The 13264-nt window shown below is 39.8% G+C and overlaps 1 pseudogene; it reads right to left on the reverse strand.

Annotated features, from left to right (window-relative positions):
* Positions 1 to 3100: 3100 nt before the first annotated feature.
* LOC119771524 lies at positions 3101 to 6154 on the reverse strand (annotated as a pseudogene).
* Between the last annotated feature and the right edge of the window lie 7110 nt (positions 6155 to 13264).

Raw genomic sequence — 13264 nt, forward strand, 5'->3', positions numbered from 1 at the left:
AACAGATTCTGCAGAGTGGGAGAATAGAGATAGAATGAAGCAGAACGTTAGAGATTGCAATATAGTGGTGAAGATTCTCAGTCATCCAGGTTATGGTCATTCCAAAAAAGTTCAAAAAACAATCCACTGGACTTTGTTTCCGGGTTTGAGGACGTTTCGCTTCCCATCCAGAAGTTGAACAAAGCCAAACGGCCCCCATTTCAAAAAGGTGGACCCGTTCGTTTCTATTTGCATGTTTTCTAAACTAAAACCAGGCTTTGTTGGGCTGCTGGATAAAACCTGGAACTAAACGCTATTTCTGACATTTTGAATTGAAAAAGCTTCCTGGATGGAAGAGAAACGTCTTCAAACTTGGATTGTGTTTTAAACTTTTTTGGTTAGAGATTGAACTGATAAATACAGAAGAATGGGAGGATAGAGATAGAATGATGAAAAGACAATTAGCAGATGGATGTCAGCTTAATATATTAGCTGGTTGTCAGAAGCTCAGTCGTCTCTAAGTAGTGCCTACTTAATCTGCAGCTTTATTCACTTTTTTCATTGCATCTACTATGACACACATAGTGATAAAGGGATTATTTTTCATTTATGCATCTTTATTCATTCAATTAGAAATGATCCTCTAGTTTTGCTGTTGTAACGTTTAAACTTATTTAATTACTAGCTGGCTTTATTTAACAGATCTTACACTAGAACACCCCTTCATTTAAAAACAGGGAAGAGCTCCTCCTATATGTGCCCCTGGGGGCTGCCTGGGCTCTGGGTGCCCCTGCTGGGACGGATCTGTGGCAGTGGGGCAGTACTGACCCTGGAGGGGTCGGCCATGCTAAACCCATGAGGGGTGGGGGTGTATGTGTGCGTTTAAGGGTCTGATTGGGGGTAGGGGTGTAGAATGGGGGGGGTCAGGGGTGGGGAGGTGATGGCGGGGAGTTTATGATAAGCGGTTAATGGGGGGGAAAACTTATAAGGGATATTTTAGGAAAGGTAATGTATAGAGGTTGGGTGATTGTGGAGTATTGAAGTATTGTTAATGTTATATGGGATGTGTGTGTGGTTATTAGGTAGTAAGTGGAGGGAGGTGGTTTAGGAGGTGGTGGAATGAGTTGAGTTTGATTTATTAGTTGGTAAAAGGGGTTTAGGTCTTGGTATATAGAAGTTTTTGGGAGAGGGGTTAAAGGGAGCACATCCATGATTCTACTATCTGACTTCGGCAGAGAGGACGGTAAGTTCGCCTGATGGACAGACAATAAAAAAGGCAGCATTGGTACCGTATTCTCACTCGGTTAATAGTGCTCCTTAAGACACGATGGGGGTCATAATTAGAGATGAACTTAGAGTTAAGTGATAAGATATATTAGTCTCCAAAAAATTTACTATCATAATGGCTTGGTGGGGTCTGGCTCTGGGCCTGCTGTCCCCTGATCAGCCCCTGCTGTTCCCAGCGTTGGGGTGGGCGCCGCCCTGACTTCACCCACTGTTGTGCTGACCTATGGGCCCACCATGGCCCCTGGGTTGTTGGCCCGCTGCTTCTGGCTGTCTGGGGCGACTGGCCCCTCTGGGCGCTGGGGACGTGGGCTCCTGCTCGGGGGGTTGATGCGGTCTGATGGGGGCAGGTGTGCTGTCGCCCATGGTTTCTGGGGGGCGTCTGACCTATGGTGGTGGGGGGGCTCCTCTGCAGGACTTCCCTGGTTGCCTTCTGGGTTGCTGTGCGGTTGTCTCTATGGTGGTCTCCCTGGGATTTGGGACCGGGTCTAGGGGCGTTTTCTGCCCACTTCAGGGATGGGGGGCTTTGGCTGGTGCCCCCTCTGCATCATAACTGAGCACAATCTGGAAAGCAGGGCAGTGGGTTCCCACACACAGGCAGTTCTTTGGACATACGGCTCCATATGCTTCAGTACGGCTGCTGCATCATTCTGAGAAGCTCTCTAACGTCACCGCTACCAGTGTTGTTGCTGTTTCTCTTGTTGCTTCTATGTTCTTTTGTTTTCCCAGTGCCCTTTTTCAGGAGCTCCTACTGGATTTTACTCCACCTGGATTACCCACAAGGAACCGTTTCTTTTTTTTTACACATTGTAGCTGGTTGTATGATTTTGTTGTCTTTTTTTCTCTCTCTGTTTCTGTCCAAAGGACCTCTTTCCTCTCCACTGCCTTTTTTCTTCTGTCTCTGTCAGTTTCGGCATTATCGTTCACGTGTAAATTTGGTAACAAAATGAATAAATGAAGTCGTTTTTGGGTAATGAAGGGGGGGACTTCTCACCAACAAATCCTCACTTTGCAAAGCAAATTTTTTCAGTATAGCACAGTACTTGGATTTCAGTTCTGCAGCCGTTAAGCTGAATAGGACAAAAAACAACAAATAAAAAAAACATGGAAGAGCTGATAAGAATGTGGGGAATGGGGCATTTCTGTAAGGTTTTGAAGCTAGAGAGAGATTTCATCTTTTAATAGTCAGTACTGTCTTTATAAAGTTATTCTGGAGCCCTGCAGAGAGAGAAGGTGTGGAGATGGTTTTTATTAGACCATTTGGCTTTTTTTATCCTTCCAAAAATACTTTGTTGTTGAAACATCCAAGCTGTTACTTTTTTTTACCAGGAGCTTTATTATAGTAATTAAAATGTTATATTTTGTCCCTCTGTTTATATTTTAACTGTATCATTTAGTAGAAATAAAACATACCGGTTGGTTTAGAACTCTAATTTGCACATTTTGTTCAGATGCAGGTTTTAGTATGTCAGCACTGTGCTATGATGAAATTCTGGCTGCTATAAACTAATAACCATGTAGAGTTATAGTGTTTCACAGGTTGAATTCAGTTGCATATTTCCAAGCTAAATATTTTTTAATACATCTTAGTATATTGAACCATAGACATTAATACACAGATGCCTCATTGGCCGCAGCCGGCACTGAGCAGGCGTGGGCGGCCATCTTGAATCAGACCACAGTTCAGACAGCTGCTGTCAGAATAGGAGACGCCTTGCAGTAGATGTCATTTTAATCACACAATAGACGATTTAAATATAATATTACAATCTCTTGCATGTCACAAGCCCATTAAAAAAACAACAAATTTTAAAATGACCTTTTAGTTGGAGCAGAAAAAAGTAGCTAGATTTGGCGCTAGGCACTTTTTTTTATATCAAAGTGCCAGAGGGGTCTGAAAAGTTGCTAAATAAAGCAACAAAAGTGCTAAGATTCAGTGCTTTAGTCTAAACAGTATTGCATTGATGTAGCCCAAAAACTTGGACACTCGAGTGTAGATGCCAAAATGCTCTGGGTGAGAACAGTCATCTGGACTCTTAAAACTCATGATTCCCACTTGGACAAATCCTCTAGCGGTCCGGCACATAAGGGGGCTTCCATGGTCTTCAGGCGGATGCTGGAAAAGGACACACTGTAATAGTGTTAGTATATTTGTGCTTCTGCTAAGAAACTCATTTGAAAGTCAAATTTTTTTCCTTCTCCATTGGAAATTAAAGACTGGTCTCATTGTAAGTAAATTTGTACAATCTTTGAATGTTTTCCACATACATGTATCTGCAGCATACTAGGCCAGGCACTCTATACTTTATGGCTGCTTATATAAATGCAGAAACTCACCTCACAGTCAGTCGTTTCATCAGCAGGAACTCCTGCACAAAGCATCCTATTATTCAGGGCGGGAAAACGAGCATCTTTTCTGGGAAACAATTCGAACCTTCATCTGTTTTTGAACCCGAGCTATATGAGCAGAAAGAGAAGAAATGCAGGAAGTAAAATAGGTGTTTTGTCATAGACAGATAGAAATTTATGACATTAATGTCATGGCAGTTTGTGTGTGGGCATGTATTTCATTTATCGTTTGGCCCAATTCCTTGACCCCATAATTATTCAATTCAATTCAGTTTATTTCTATAGCATCAATTCACATCATATCATCTCAGGTCACTTTCCAGTTCACCAGATCATCCAGTCAGATTGATTCAAAGTTTTTTATCTGAGGAAAACCAGCTGATTGCATCGACTCATTAAATCTTCAGCAATCCCTCACACTAAGCATGGTTGTAGCGACAGTGGAGAGGAAAAACTCCCCTTTAACAGGAAGAATTCTCCAGCAGAACCAGGCTCAGTGTGAGCGGCCATCTGCTGAGGCCCACTGGGGTTCAAGGAGACAGAAGCAGACATACAGAAATAAGTGTTTGACAGGGGTTTTTCAGAAAACCCCCGGTGACAGAACACCGACACTATGGATGATTGCATCGACTCATTGAATCTTCAGCAATCCCTCACACTAAGCATGCTTGTAGTGACAGTGGAGAGGAAAAACTCCCTTTTAACAGGAAGATATAATTAAGTTATGATTTCTGTTTCAGAGTTAGGTTGTAGGACTAATGTGTAAATGAAGTTTAGGTCTGGGTTAGGGTTAGGTATGAACCCGTAATGGTTAGTTGCAGGGTAAGGGTCACAGTTAGGCTGTAGAAATTAATGGAAGTTTGTGTTAGTGTATGTTCCAAGTAAGATTTTAAAAGCTTGTTCAAAACATACTTTGATTCCGTTGGTCTTCCAACCAGCCAGCGATCCAACACTCAGAGGATGAATCGAAGGTTTCATCCTCCTCTGGCAGCTTCACTGGGGAAGCATGTCTCATCGTGGAGAAGTTTAACGGTTTGTTCAACTTTATCAGTGAGATGTCATTGATGAAGCCTTTGCCCACTGCCTTGAAGTCAGGCAAACGATCAACGGCTATTACCTTCGTGTAGCGTTCAGCTGGTTTATCCAGGTCATGCTCGCCGACCCACACTTCTATTCGATCCCATCTAGACCACAATTCACTGGAACAAAGAACACATTTATTACTTCATTGTTAATCTCTGTAAATGGTAAATGGCATGTACTTATATAGCGCCTTTATTCAAGTTAGGAGACTTGACCAAAGCACTTTACACTACATTCATTCACCCATTCACGCACACACTCACACACTGATGGTGGCAAGCTACATTGTAGCCACAGCTGCCCTGGGGCTCACTGACAGAAGCGAGGCTGCCGTACACTGGCGCCACCGGGCCCTCTGACCACCATCAGTAGACAATGCAGGTGAAGTGTCTTGCCCAAGGACACAACGACAATGAAAGTCGGAGTCGGGGCTTGAACCGTCAACCCTTCGATTTCAGGGCAAACTCCCACATCCAACGCCACAGCTGAAGGACATCAGTTAAGGCCTATTTTCCAACATATATCTACGGTACTTTGATAAAACAAGGTAACCAGACCCATCTCTTTATCTGACTAAGCTGACAGGACACCTCATGGTAGAAAAAACAAACTTACACATTTGGAATTACAGAAGGCACTAAAGCAGATCATGTTTCTGCAGTAAAATACATAAAACTATGTTTAAAATACTTACAGTATCTCTTTAGCAACTTCTCTTCCTAATCTAATTAAATACAGTTAAAGATTGAAATCTCAGATTAATTCCTCTTAAATCTTGATAATGCATAAAGAACATGTAGACTCATGCATCTAAAAACATTAAGAGTAATTAGATCCAAACTTACTCTTCCCAGCAGCGCCCAGCAGTCATCACCCAGTTTTCATTGAGGATTGTGCCACTGCAGTGCCACTTCCTCTTCCCGCTGTCAGTCTTGATGTCAAGGTACACCAAAGATGGCCACATGCCTTTAGGGGCATCTTCCCCACCAACGATGGAGCTCCTCACTACAGCTTCTGTCCAGCCTAAAGAAATAAAAATAAAAAGAATAAAAGCTTTTTGTCAGTTTCAAGCAGGCATCCCCAAAGTTGCAGGAGCAGGGTAACCTCTAAAACCTGCAGGACAGCGGCCTTCAAGGACCGACTTTGGGGATGCCTGCTTTAAAGAATCTAATAAAAATCACCTCAGACTTGCTGCAGACATTGTGGATTCAAGCTCAAACAGACATCAATGCGTACCTGATGATATTAAAGCTATCTACAGCAGAAAGAGAAGTGAGGAACGTCGGAGGGCCAACAATAAAGAGAAACAGACTCTTGCTAATGAAAGAATAACTGGAATAACTAAATGAGAGTTCAGTTCAGATTATTCAGCATTAAAGGAGATGGTTTCTCACCTGCAGAGCTCTGGAGTAGAACCAGCACAGCAATGAGCTTAGCTACAGCCATGGAAGCAGAGACTGTGCAGGCAGCCAGAAACTCTTACAAACCATAGACTCTTATCAGCTCCATCACCCAGCCCCTTAGAGGCCGTGGAGAGCAGAAAAGAAAGATACCTAGTTATACATATGCATATATATATAGAGAGAGTTATATATGTATATATATTTATATTATTTTGTGTGGTTATGTATATATATATATATATATATATATATATATATATATATATATATATATATATATATATATATATATATATATATATATATATATATATATATATATATATATATATATATCAATGTTTGTATATCTGGAGCGTGTAACAAAAGTAATTTCCCTCTGGGATTATCAAAGTATGTCTGATTCTGATAAAAGCTCATTTCATTTTGTGAGGATATTCATGGCAAATTATTTTTTAAATTCATATTTATTCGAACTAAATGTTACAGGAAATGCATTTCTAAATGTTTACTACATTAACCTTACATTGTAATACAAAACTCCTAATGCTAAATAAGAAGCTGTAAATTCATATCACCATGACAACAAGTTGAAGGGCGGAAAGTGAGAGCTGCTTATGATCTGATAAAGTAAAGTTAGCATGTGAGCAGTTATTCTGAGCCCAAAGATAAAGAAAAGTAATCAGCGTGGTTTAATCTGAAGTATTCTCTATTTAGATCTTAGTTTAACATGGAAAATAGTAATCTCATAATAATAATCCAAATGTTGCTTTTCTTTGTTTTTAAAGTCGGGTAAAGGGAAAAAACATTTTTAGTCCATGTTATACATACTTTACACGTGGCTGACCTAAGCCTCCATGGGCCCTAAGAGAAGTTTAATTTCGGGGCCCAAAACATTGACTGGCAGATGATCAGATCATTCATTCCTGTTACAAATGTTTCACTGCTAGTGCTGTTTAAATATCCTATATGTATATTTTAACTCATGTTATTAAAAGTGATCAAACAAACTAGCAAATGAATGACAATAGAAAATACAAATTTAATGTACAAATAATATAACTGTCAGAATTGTTATTTGTATAATTAAGTGTTTATGTCTGAAAAGGGGTATTAAGTGAACCTTAAATAGTCACACACCTTCCCTTTCGTCAAGCTGAGAAACTTTCTGATCTATGATTTCGCACCAAGAGATTTCTGGGGGATTGTCCGCCACTTGTGGTCGTTGCTGCTTCAGAGCACAGAGTGCGGGGGAGCTGGCACCAGACGATGAAGAACAAGCAACAGTGTCCGTAAGGGATAATCCAAAGCCGAAATCCGGTCCAGAACAATTTCAGTTACCAGGTGATCAGAGAGCCGAAGACGTATGCAGGGAGAATCCAAGCCGAGGTCAGTAAAGCAGGTCAAGTCCGGTGACCAGCAAAATCCAGGCAGTCAGGCCAAAAATCAAACTCAGCAAAACAGACAGGAATAAAAAAAAGCAAAAACCAAAAATAAATGGGGAAAAAATTGAACAACACAGACAACTTACTTTGAACGCTAGAGTTACTCACACCGAGACTGCTTGAACAATCTGGCGATGATGGTAGGAGAGCAAACAGCATAAATAGCTGCTGGGACCAGGTGAATCAGATCGGCAGTAATCAGCTGCAGGGTCAATTAGACAGGTGAGCAGGAGCAGATGGTAAAAGCCAACCATCAGCACCAGGATTATGGCACCGTAAAGCAAGAGCAGAATATTTCTCCTAATTAATAGAGAATAAGAATAATCCTAGATATCCTTTTGATGCAGTTGCCAAACTAACCCAGAGCCGTAGCTCTGTTGAACCGTCCATCCCACCTGCTCTTAGTAGTAATGATTTTATTGGATTCATTATAAATAAGATTGATCTTATTAAAAATAAAATCATTAGCATTCTTCTATCTACGACTGGTTTATGTCTGGAAGGTTGGGCAGCATTTGAGGTAGCCGTAGAATCTAGTTCAGTTTTTCAATTCTGAAGCGCCAATTTACAACACGTCTTTTCAAGGCACTTTACAGTTCACAAGATCATCCAGTCAAATTGACTCAAAGTTTTCTATCTAAGAAAAACCAGTTCATTGCATCAACTCATTGACTCGAATGCAATCCCACTAAGCATGCTTGTAGCGACAGTGGAGAGGAAAAAGCAAAGAGAGCAGAATGTTAGAGATTGAACTAACAGATTCTGCAGAGTGGGAGAATAGTGATAGAATGAAGCAGAATGATGAAAAAGGGGTCCCTATGTCCTCCAGCAGTCTAAGCCTATAGCAGCATAACTATAGAGATAGCTCAGGATAACCTGAGCCACTCTAACTAGAAGCTTTATCAAAAAGGAAAGTTTTAAGCCTAGCCTTAAAAGTAGACAGGGTGTCTCATGGGCATAGGTTTGCATAGGGACCATAGGGACATGTCCCTACCAAAACTATGCACCGACCTCATTGTCCCTACCAATAATTGCATGTGAACAACATGCTTATAATTAACAGCAGTAGTTGTAGCAGCAGTGGCTTCTTTTCCTCTGCCTGGTAGCTGCAGCTGCCTGCTCTTTCCTGTTCCTTTCACACAGCAGCACATCAACTGTGCTGATTATATCTCTGATATTTCAACCTTAAGTTCCTCCTTCTCTCTTACTCAGTTTGTCTTGTTTTCTAGTCTGTGTGCTTGGAGCACGAAATAAAAACAAAAAATGACGCTAGAACACGGCGGTTACCAAAATTAATATCAGGCTACGAAACTAGTTCCAATTAAACAACTAAATATTATCTAGGCTAAAACAGGCAAAAGCTTCAGACTGCAGTTCTGTAAAGAAGCAGGAGAGAGTTTGGATTTGTGGAACTAGAGAAATTAAAGCTCTTTTCTAAAACTAAATATTCAGTCAGACAGGAGTTCTGAAAACAGCTGTTAAAATGAACAAAGACTGTAAGTTATCAACATTTCTGATTCCCCTTCACCAATATTTTTTGCTGTTACTGTTTTCATTTTTGACGGCAGTTCAGGTATAAGTAACAGGTTTTATTTCTTTTGTAGAACATAACATGAGAAGGATGCTAAAGATCTGCTATTTTTGGTTTTCCACATAAAAATAGTTCTATTTAATTGATTCTACTTCTAGAAATAGAATAAAGATAAACAGAGGAACTCTATTTACAGTGATTATATGTTTCTAGATTTCCACACGGTCCGTAAGTAAATCAATACAAACATTAATGTCTGGTAAATAATGCTGGAATCTGGATGTTTAATTTGGATACTATTACATTAAAGATGAGATAGTGTTATATTGTTTTTATAATTGTTAAAAGTGATTTTATATTTGAATAAACTTAGGCTCATTCTTAGTGTTGTGTTTGTAGATGATGCCACTAAAAAGGAAAATAGACATAAGGAGCTATTTAAACAGTCAGACAGTGAGTAATATAGGATGATGATAAAAGGTTGTGTTACATTTAATCCTTTAATATTAAAAACACACATGTATAAAAGAAACATTATATGATTGTAGGAAACAGATATAATGCTGCAGGGCAGCCTCAGGGTAAAGCAGCTGCTCTTCACTGCTGCATGATGGAAGAAATGTGTTTGGAATGTTACCATAAAATTAGGGCTGAAACTAATTATTATTCTGCAAATTGATTAATCTGTCAATTATTTTTTTTTTCGAGGAATCTATTAATAATCAGATAGCCAAAGATTTGCTTAAGGAAGATTTTTTTTACAAAATTAAGTCAGGTGAAACCGAAATGTTTCCTCTTGAGGAGTTCTGGATGGAGAATATTGACAGACAAAAACTTTTATTTATATTAAATACAAAATGTTTACATAATTTTCACAATCTTGTTATAATTCCTGCTCTAAGTGGGTCGCTCTGTCGGCTAAAGGCACATTTTAGTGGCCCTATACTCCAGTTAACGATTAATCAATTATTGAAGTAGTTGATGATTATTTAAACAATTGATTAATAGGATTAATTGTTTCAGCCATAGATAAAATACATGAAATGGGCGACACAGAGTAACTACAGCCCAGATGTGAAGTTAATATTTTAAATGCTCAGTGTCAGTTCCTCTTATAGGTCCAGTGCTCCTGTAAATACAATACATTTATTTGCCGTCCCTTTAATGTATTATTTTGCATAATACAGAGAGAGCATATTAGATGAAAAACATTAAAGTGGGTTTTACCTCTGTTTACTTCTGCACAATTGTATATCTTTAAAAGAAAACACAGGATAAATCCACATATAACAGACATATTTAGACTAAATATGATTAAATAGGAATGTATTTACCTACTGTCTTAGTCGCTAAGTTTAAATGTAAACCTTTCCAAAGTGGAAAAAGTCCTAATTCCACATTCATCAGAGCCAGTTATGCTTTAAACATTGATAAAACAGCATCTAGTGTGCTGATAAGATTCGTATTAATGTAGCAAGAAATGCTGCTGTTCTCTTGAAGAGATTTCAAATTTTTGCAATATTCTGCAGATGAAAGAAAAACCGTTAAAAATAGAAAGCTTGCTCCTTGATTTAATGCAGAGCTGCGCACTTTGAAGTAAAATGCTTGGAAACTGGAGAGAAAATATCGCTCCACAGGCCTGCAGGAGTCCTTCCTAGTCTGGAAAAATTGTTTACTGCTGTAGAAGAGGACCCTTTGTAAAGCAAGAGCAGCATACTTCTCCTCATTAATAGAGGAAAATAAGAATAATCCTAGATTTCTTTTTAATACAGTTGCCAAACTCACCCAGAGCCATAGCTCTGTTGAACCGTCCATTCCACATGCTCTTAGCAGCAATGATTTTATGGGATTCTTTATAAATAAGATTGATCTTATTAAAAATAAGATCATTAGCACTCCTCTATCTGTGATTGGTTTGTCTCTGGAGGGGGTGGGGGGGCAGCGGGTTTAGACTGCTTTGATCCAGTTGTGTTGGGAGCTGGAGAAATTCCACCTTTCTCCAGCGGAGTCCGCCGTGGATCCTCTGAGGGAGCCTCCTGCACAGCTGCAGCTCATCAAGATAATCAGAGGATCCACTACTTAAGCTGTCTTCAGACCTTGCCTCAACGCCGCAGTGTTGTTCCAGTTGGTCAGCGCTTAAGCCTAGATCCTCTGAGTAATCTGATGACTTTTGAATCCAGCTTGGATTCTAACCCCTGTCTCTGTTTTCCAGGAAACCTGTGCCTCCTCTGTGAAAGCTCAGGAAGAGCTAACCTGTCGAGCCGACCCTCTGAGCCAAACCTGAAGATTCACAGAGAACCTCCAAGTAGCTCTGGACTAGAGCTGGACCCCAAGCCAAGGTCTGTTCTAAGTAGACGTGAGACGCTAAAGCAGCTACGGACTCTGCTGATGAACTCATCTCCAGAACCAACAGTGACTCTCCCAAAGCTAACCTCAGGAACCCTCAAGGTACAATCAGTAGACTTCTGGAAATCAAACCTCTGTTGGCAACGCTAACTAACTGTCTCTCACGCAGACTCCGGTGAACCAGAATCCAGGCCCCGAACCTGAACCCGAATACTCTGTGTGCTTGTGCATAAATAAACTGTTAAACTTTCATCCTTGTGTCCGTCAGTGGTGTTCTGCATTCTTGGGTCGCCTTCAGTGAACCCATCATGACAAGTTGAACCTTTAGAGTTACTATTAAACTATTCATCTAAGCCTTCAAGTTGTATGTTAGATCCAGTTCCAACCAGGTCATTTAAGGAGGTATTCCCTTTGATCTCCTCCTGCATTTTAGATGTGATTAATCTATCTCTGCTACAGGGATATGAACCAAAGGCTTTAAAGGTTGCTGTAATTAAACCTTGGCTTAAGAAACCGTCTCTTGACCCAGATGATTTCTTATCTAAAATTATTGAGAAAGTAGTTGCCAAACAAGTTTGTGATCATTTATACCATAATGAACTTTTTGAAGAGTTTCAGTCTGGCTTTAGAGCTCATCATAGCACTGAAACAGCTCTGGTGAAAGTCACTAATGATATTCTCATGGCCTCAGATAATGGACTTGTATCTGTGCTCGTCCTGTTGGATCTCAGTGCTGCATTTGATACAGTTGACCATAATATTCTTTTAGAAAGACTTGAATATTTTGTTGGAATTAAAGGAACAGCTCTAGACTGGTTTAAATCTTATCTATCTGATCGATTTCAGTTTGTTCACGTTAATAACAGATCTTCCTCATGCTCAAAGGTTACCTGTGGAGTACCACAGGAATCAGTGCTAGGACCAATTCTCTTTACTTTATATATGCTCCCAATCGGTAGAATTATTAGACAGCATGGGATTAATTTTCACTGTTATGCTGATGATACCCAGCTATATCTGGCTATAAATCCAGATGAAGCTAACCCATTACATAGATTACAGGCATGTCTGAAGACATAAAAACCTGGATGACTCTTAACTTTCTGCTTCTGAATGCAGACAAAACAGAAGTTATAGTCTTTGGACCAGAGTCTTTGAAAAAGAAGCTGATTAGCCAGTCACTTCATTTGGATGGGATTAAACTGATTTCAGATAATAAAGTAAAAAATCTTGGTGTTGTTTTTCATCAGGACCTGTCATTTAAATCCCGTATCAAAGAGGTTTCTAGAATGTCCTTATTTCATCTAAGGAATATTGCAAAGATTAGAATTCTCCTGTCCAGGGGTGTTGCTGAGAAACTAGTCCATGCATTTGTTACTTCAAGGCTGGACTATTGTAATTCTTTACTATCAGGAAGTCCACAAACTGTAGTTAAAAGCCTTCAGCTGATCCAAAATGCTGCAGCCTGAGTTCTGATGAAAATGAAAAAGAGAGATCATATCTCTCCTAAACTGGCTTCTCTTCATTGGCTTCCTGTTAAATCCAGAATAGAATTTAAAATTCTCCTTCTCACATATAAAGCCTTAAATGGCCAAGCTCCATCTGATATCAGAGATCTGATTGTTCCTTATGTTCCTAACAGAGCACTTCACTCTCAATCTGCAGGTTTACTAGTGGTTCCTAGAATTTCTAAAAGTAGAATGGGAGGCAGATCTTTTAGTTCTCAGACTCCTCTCCTGTGGAACCAACTACCAGTTTTAGTCCGTGAGGCAGACACCCTGTCTACTTTTAAGGCTAGGCTTAAAACTTTCCTTTTTGATAAAGCTTCTAGTTAGAGTGGCTCA

This window comes from Cyprinodon tularosa, unplaced genomic scaffold, assembly GCF_016077235.1.
Source record: "Cyprinodon tularosa strain WSP-4 unplaced genomic scaffold, ASM1607723v1 ctg678, whole genome shotgun sequence".
In the NCBI taxonomy this organism is placed as follows: domain Eukaryota; kingdom Metazoa; phylum Chordata; class Actinopteri; order Cyprinodontiformes; family Cyprinodontidae; genus Cyprinodon; species Cyprinodon tularosa.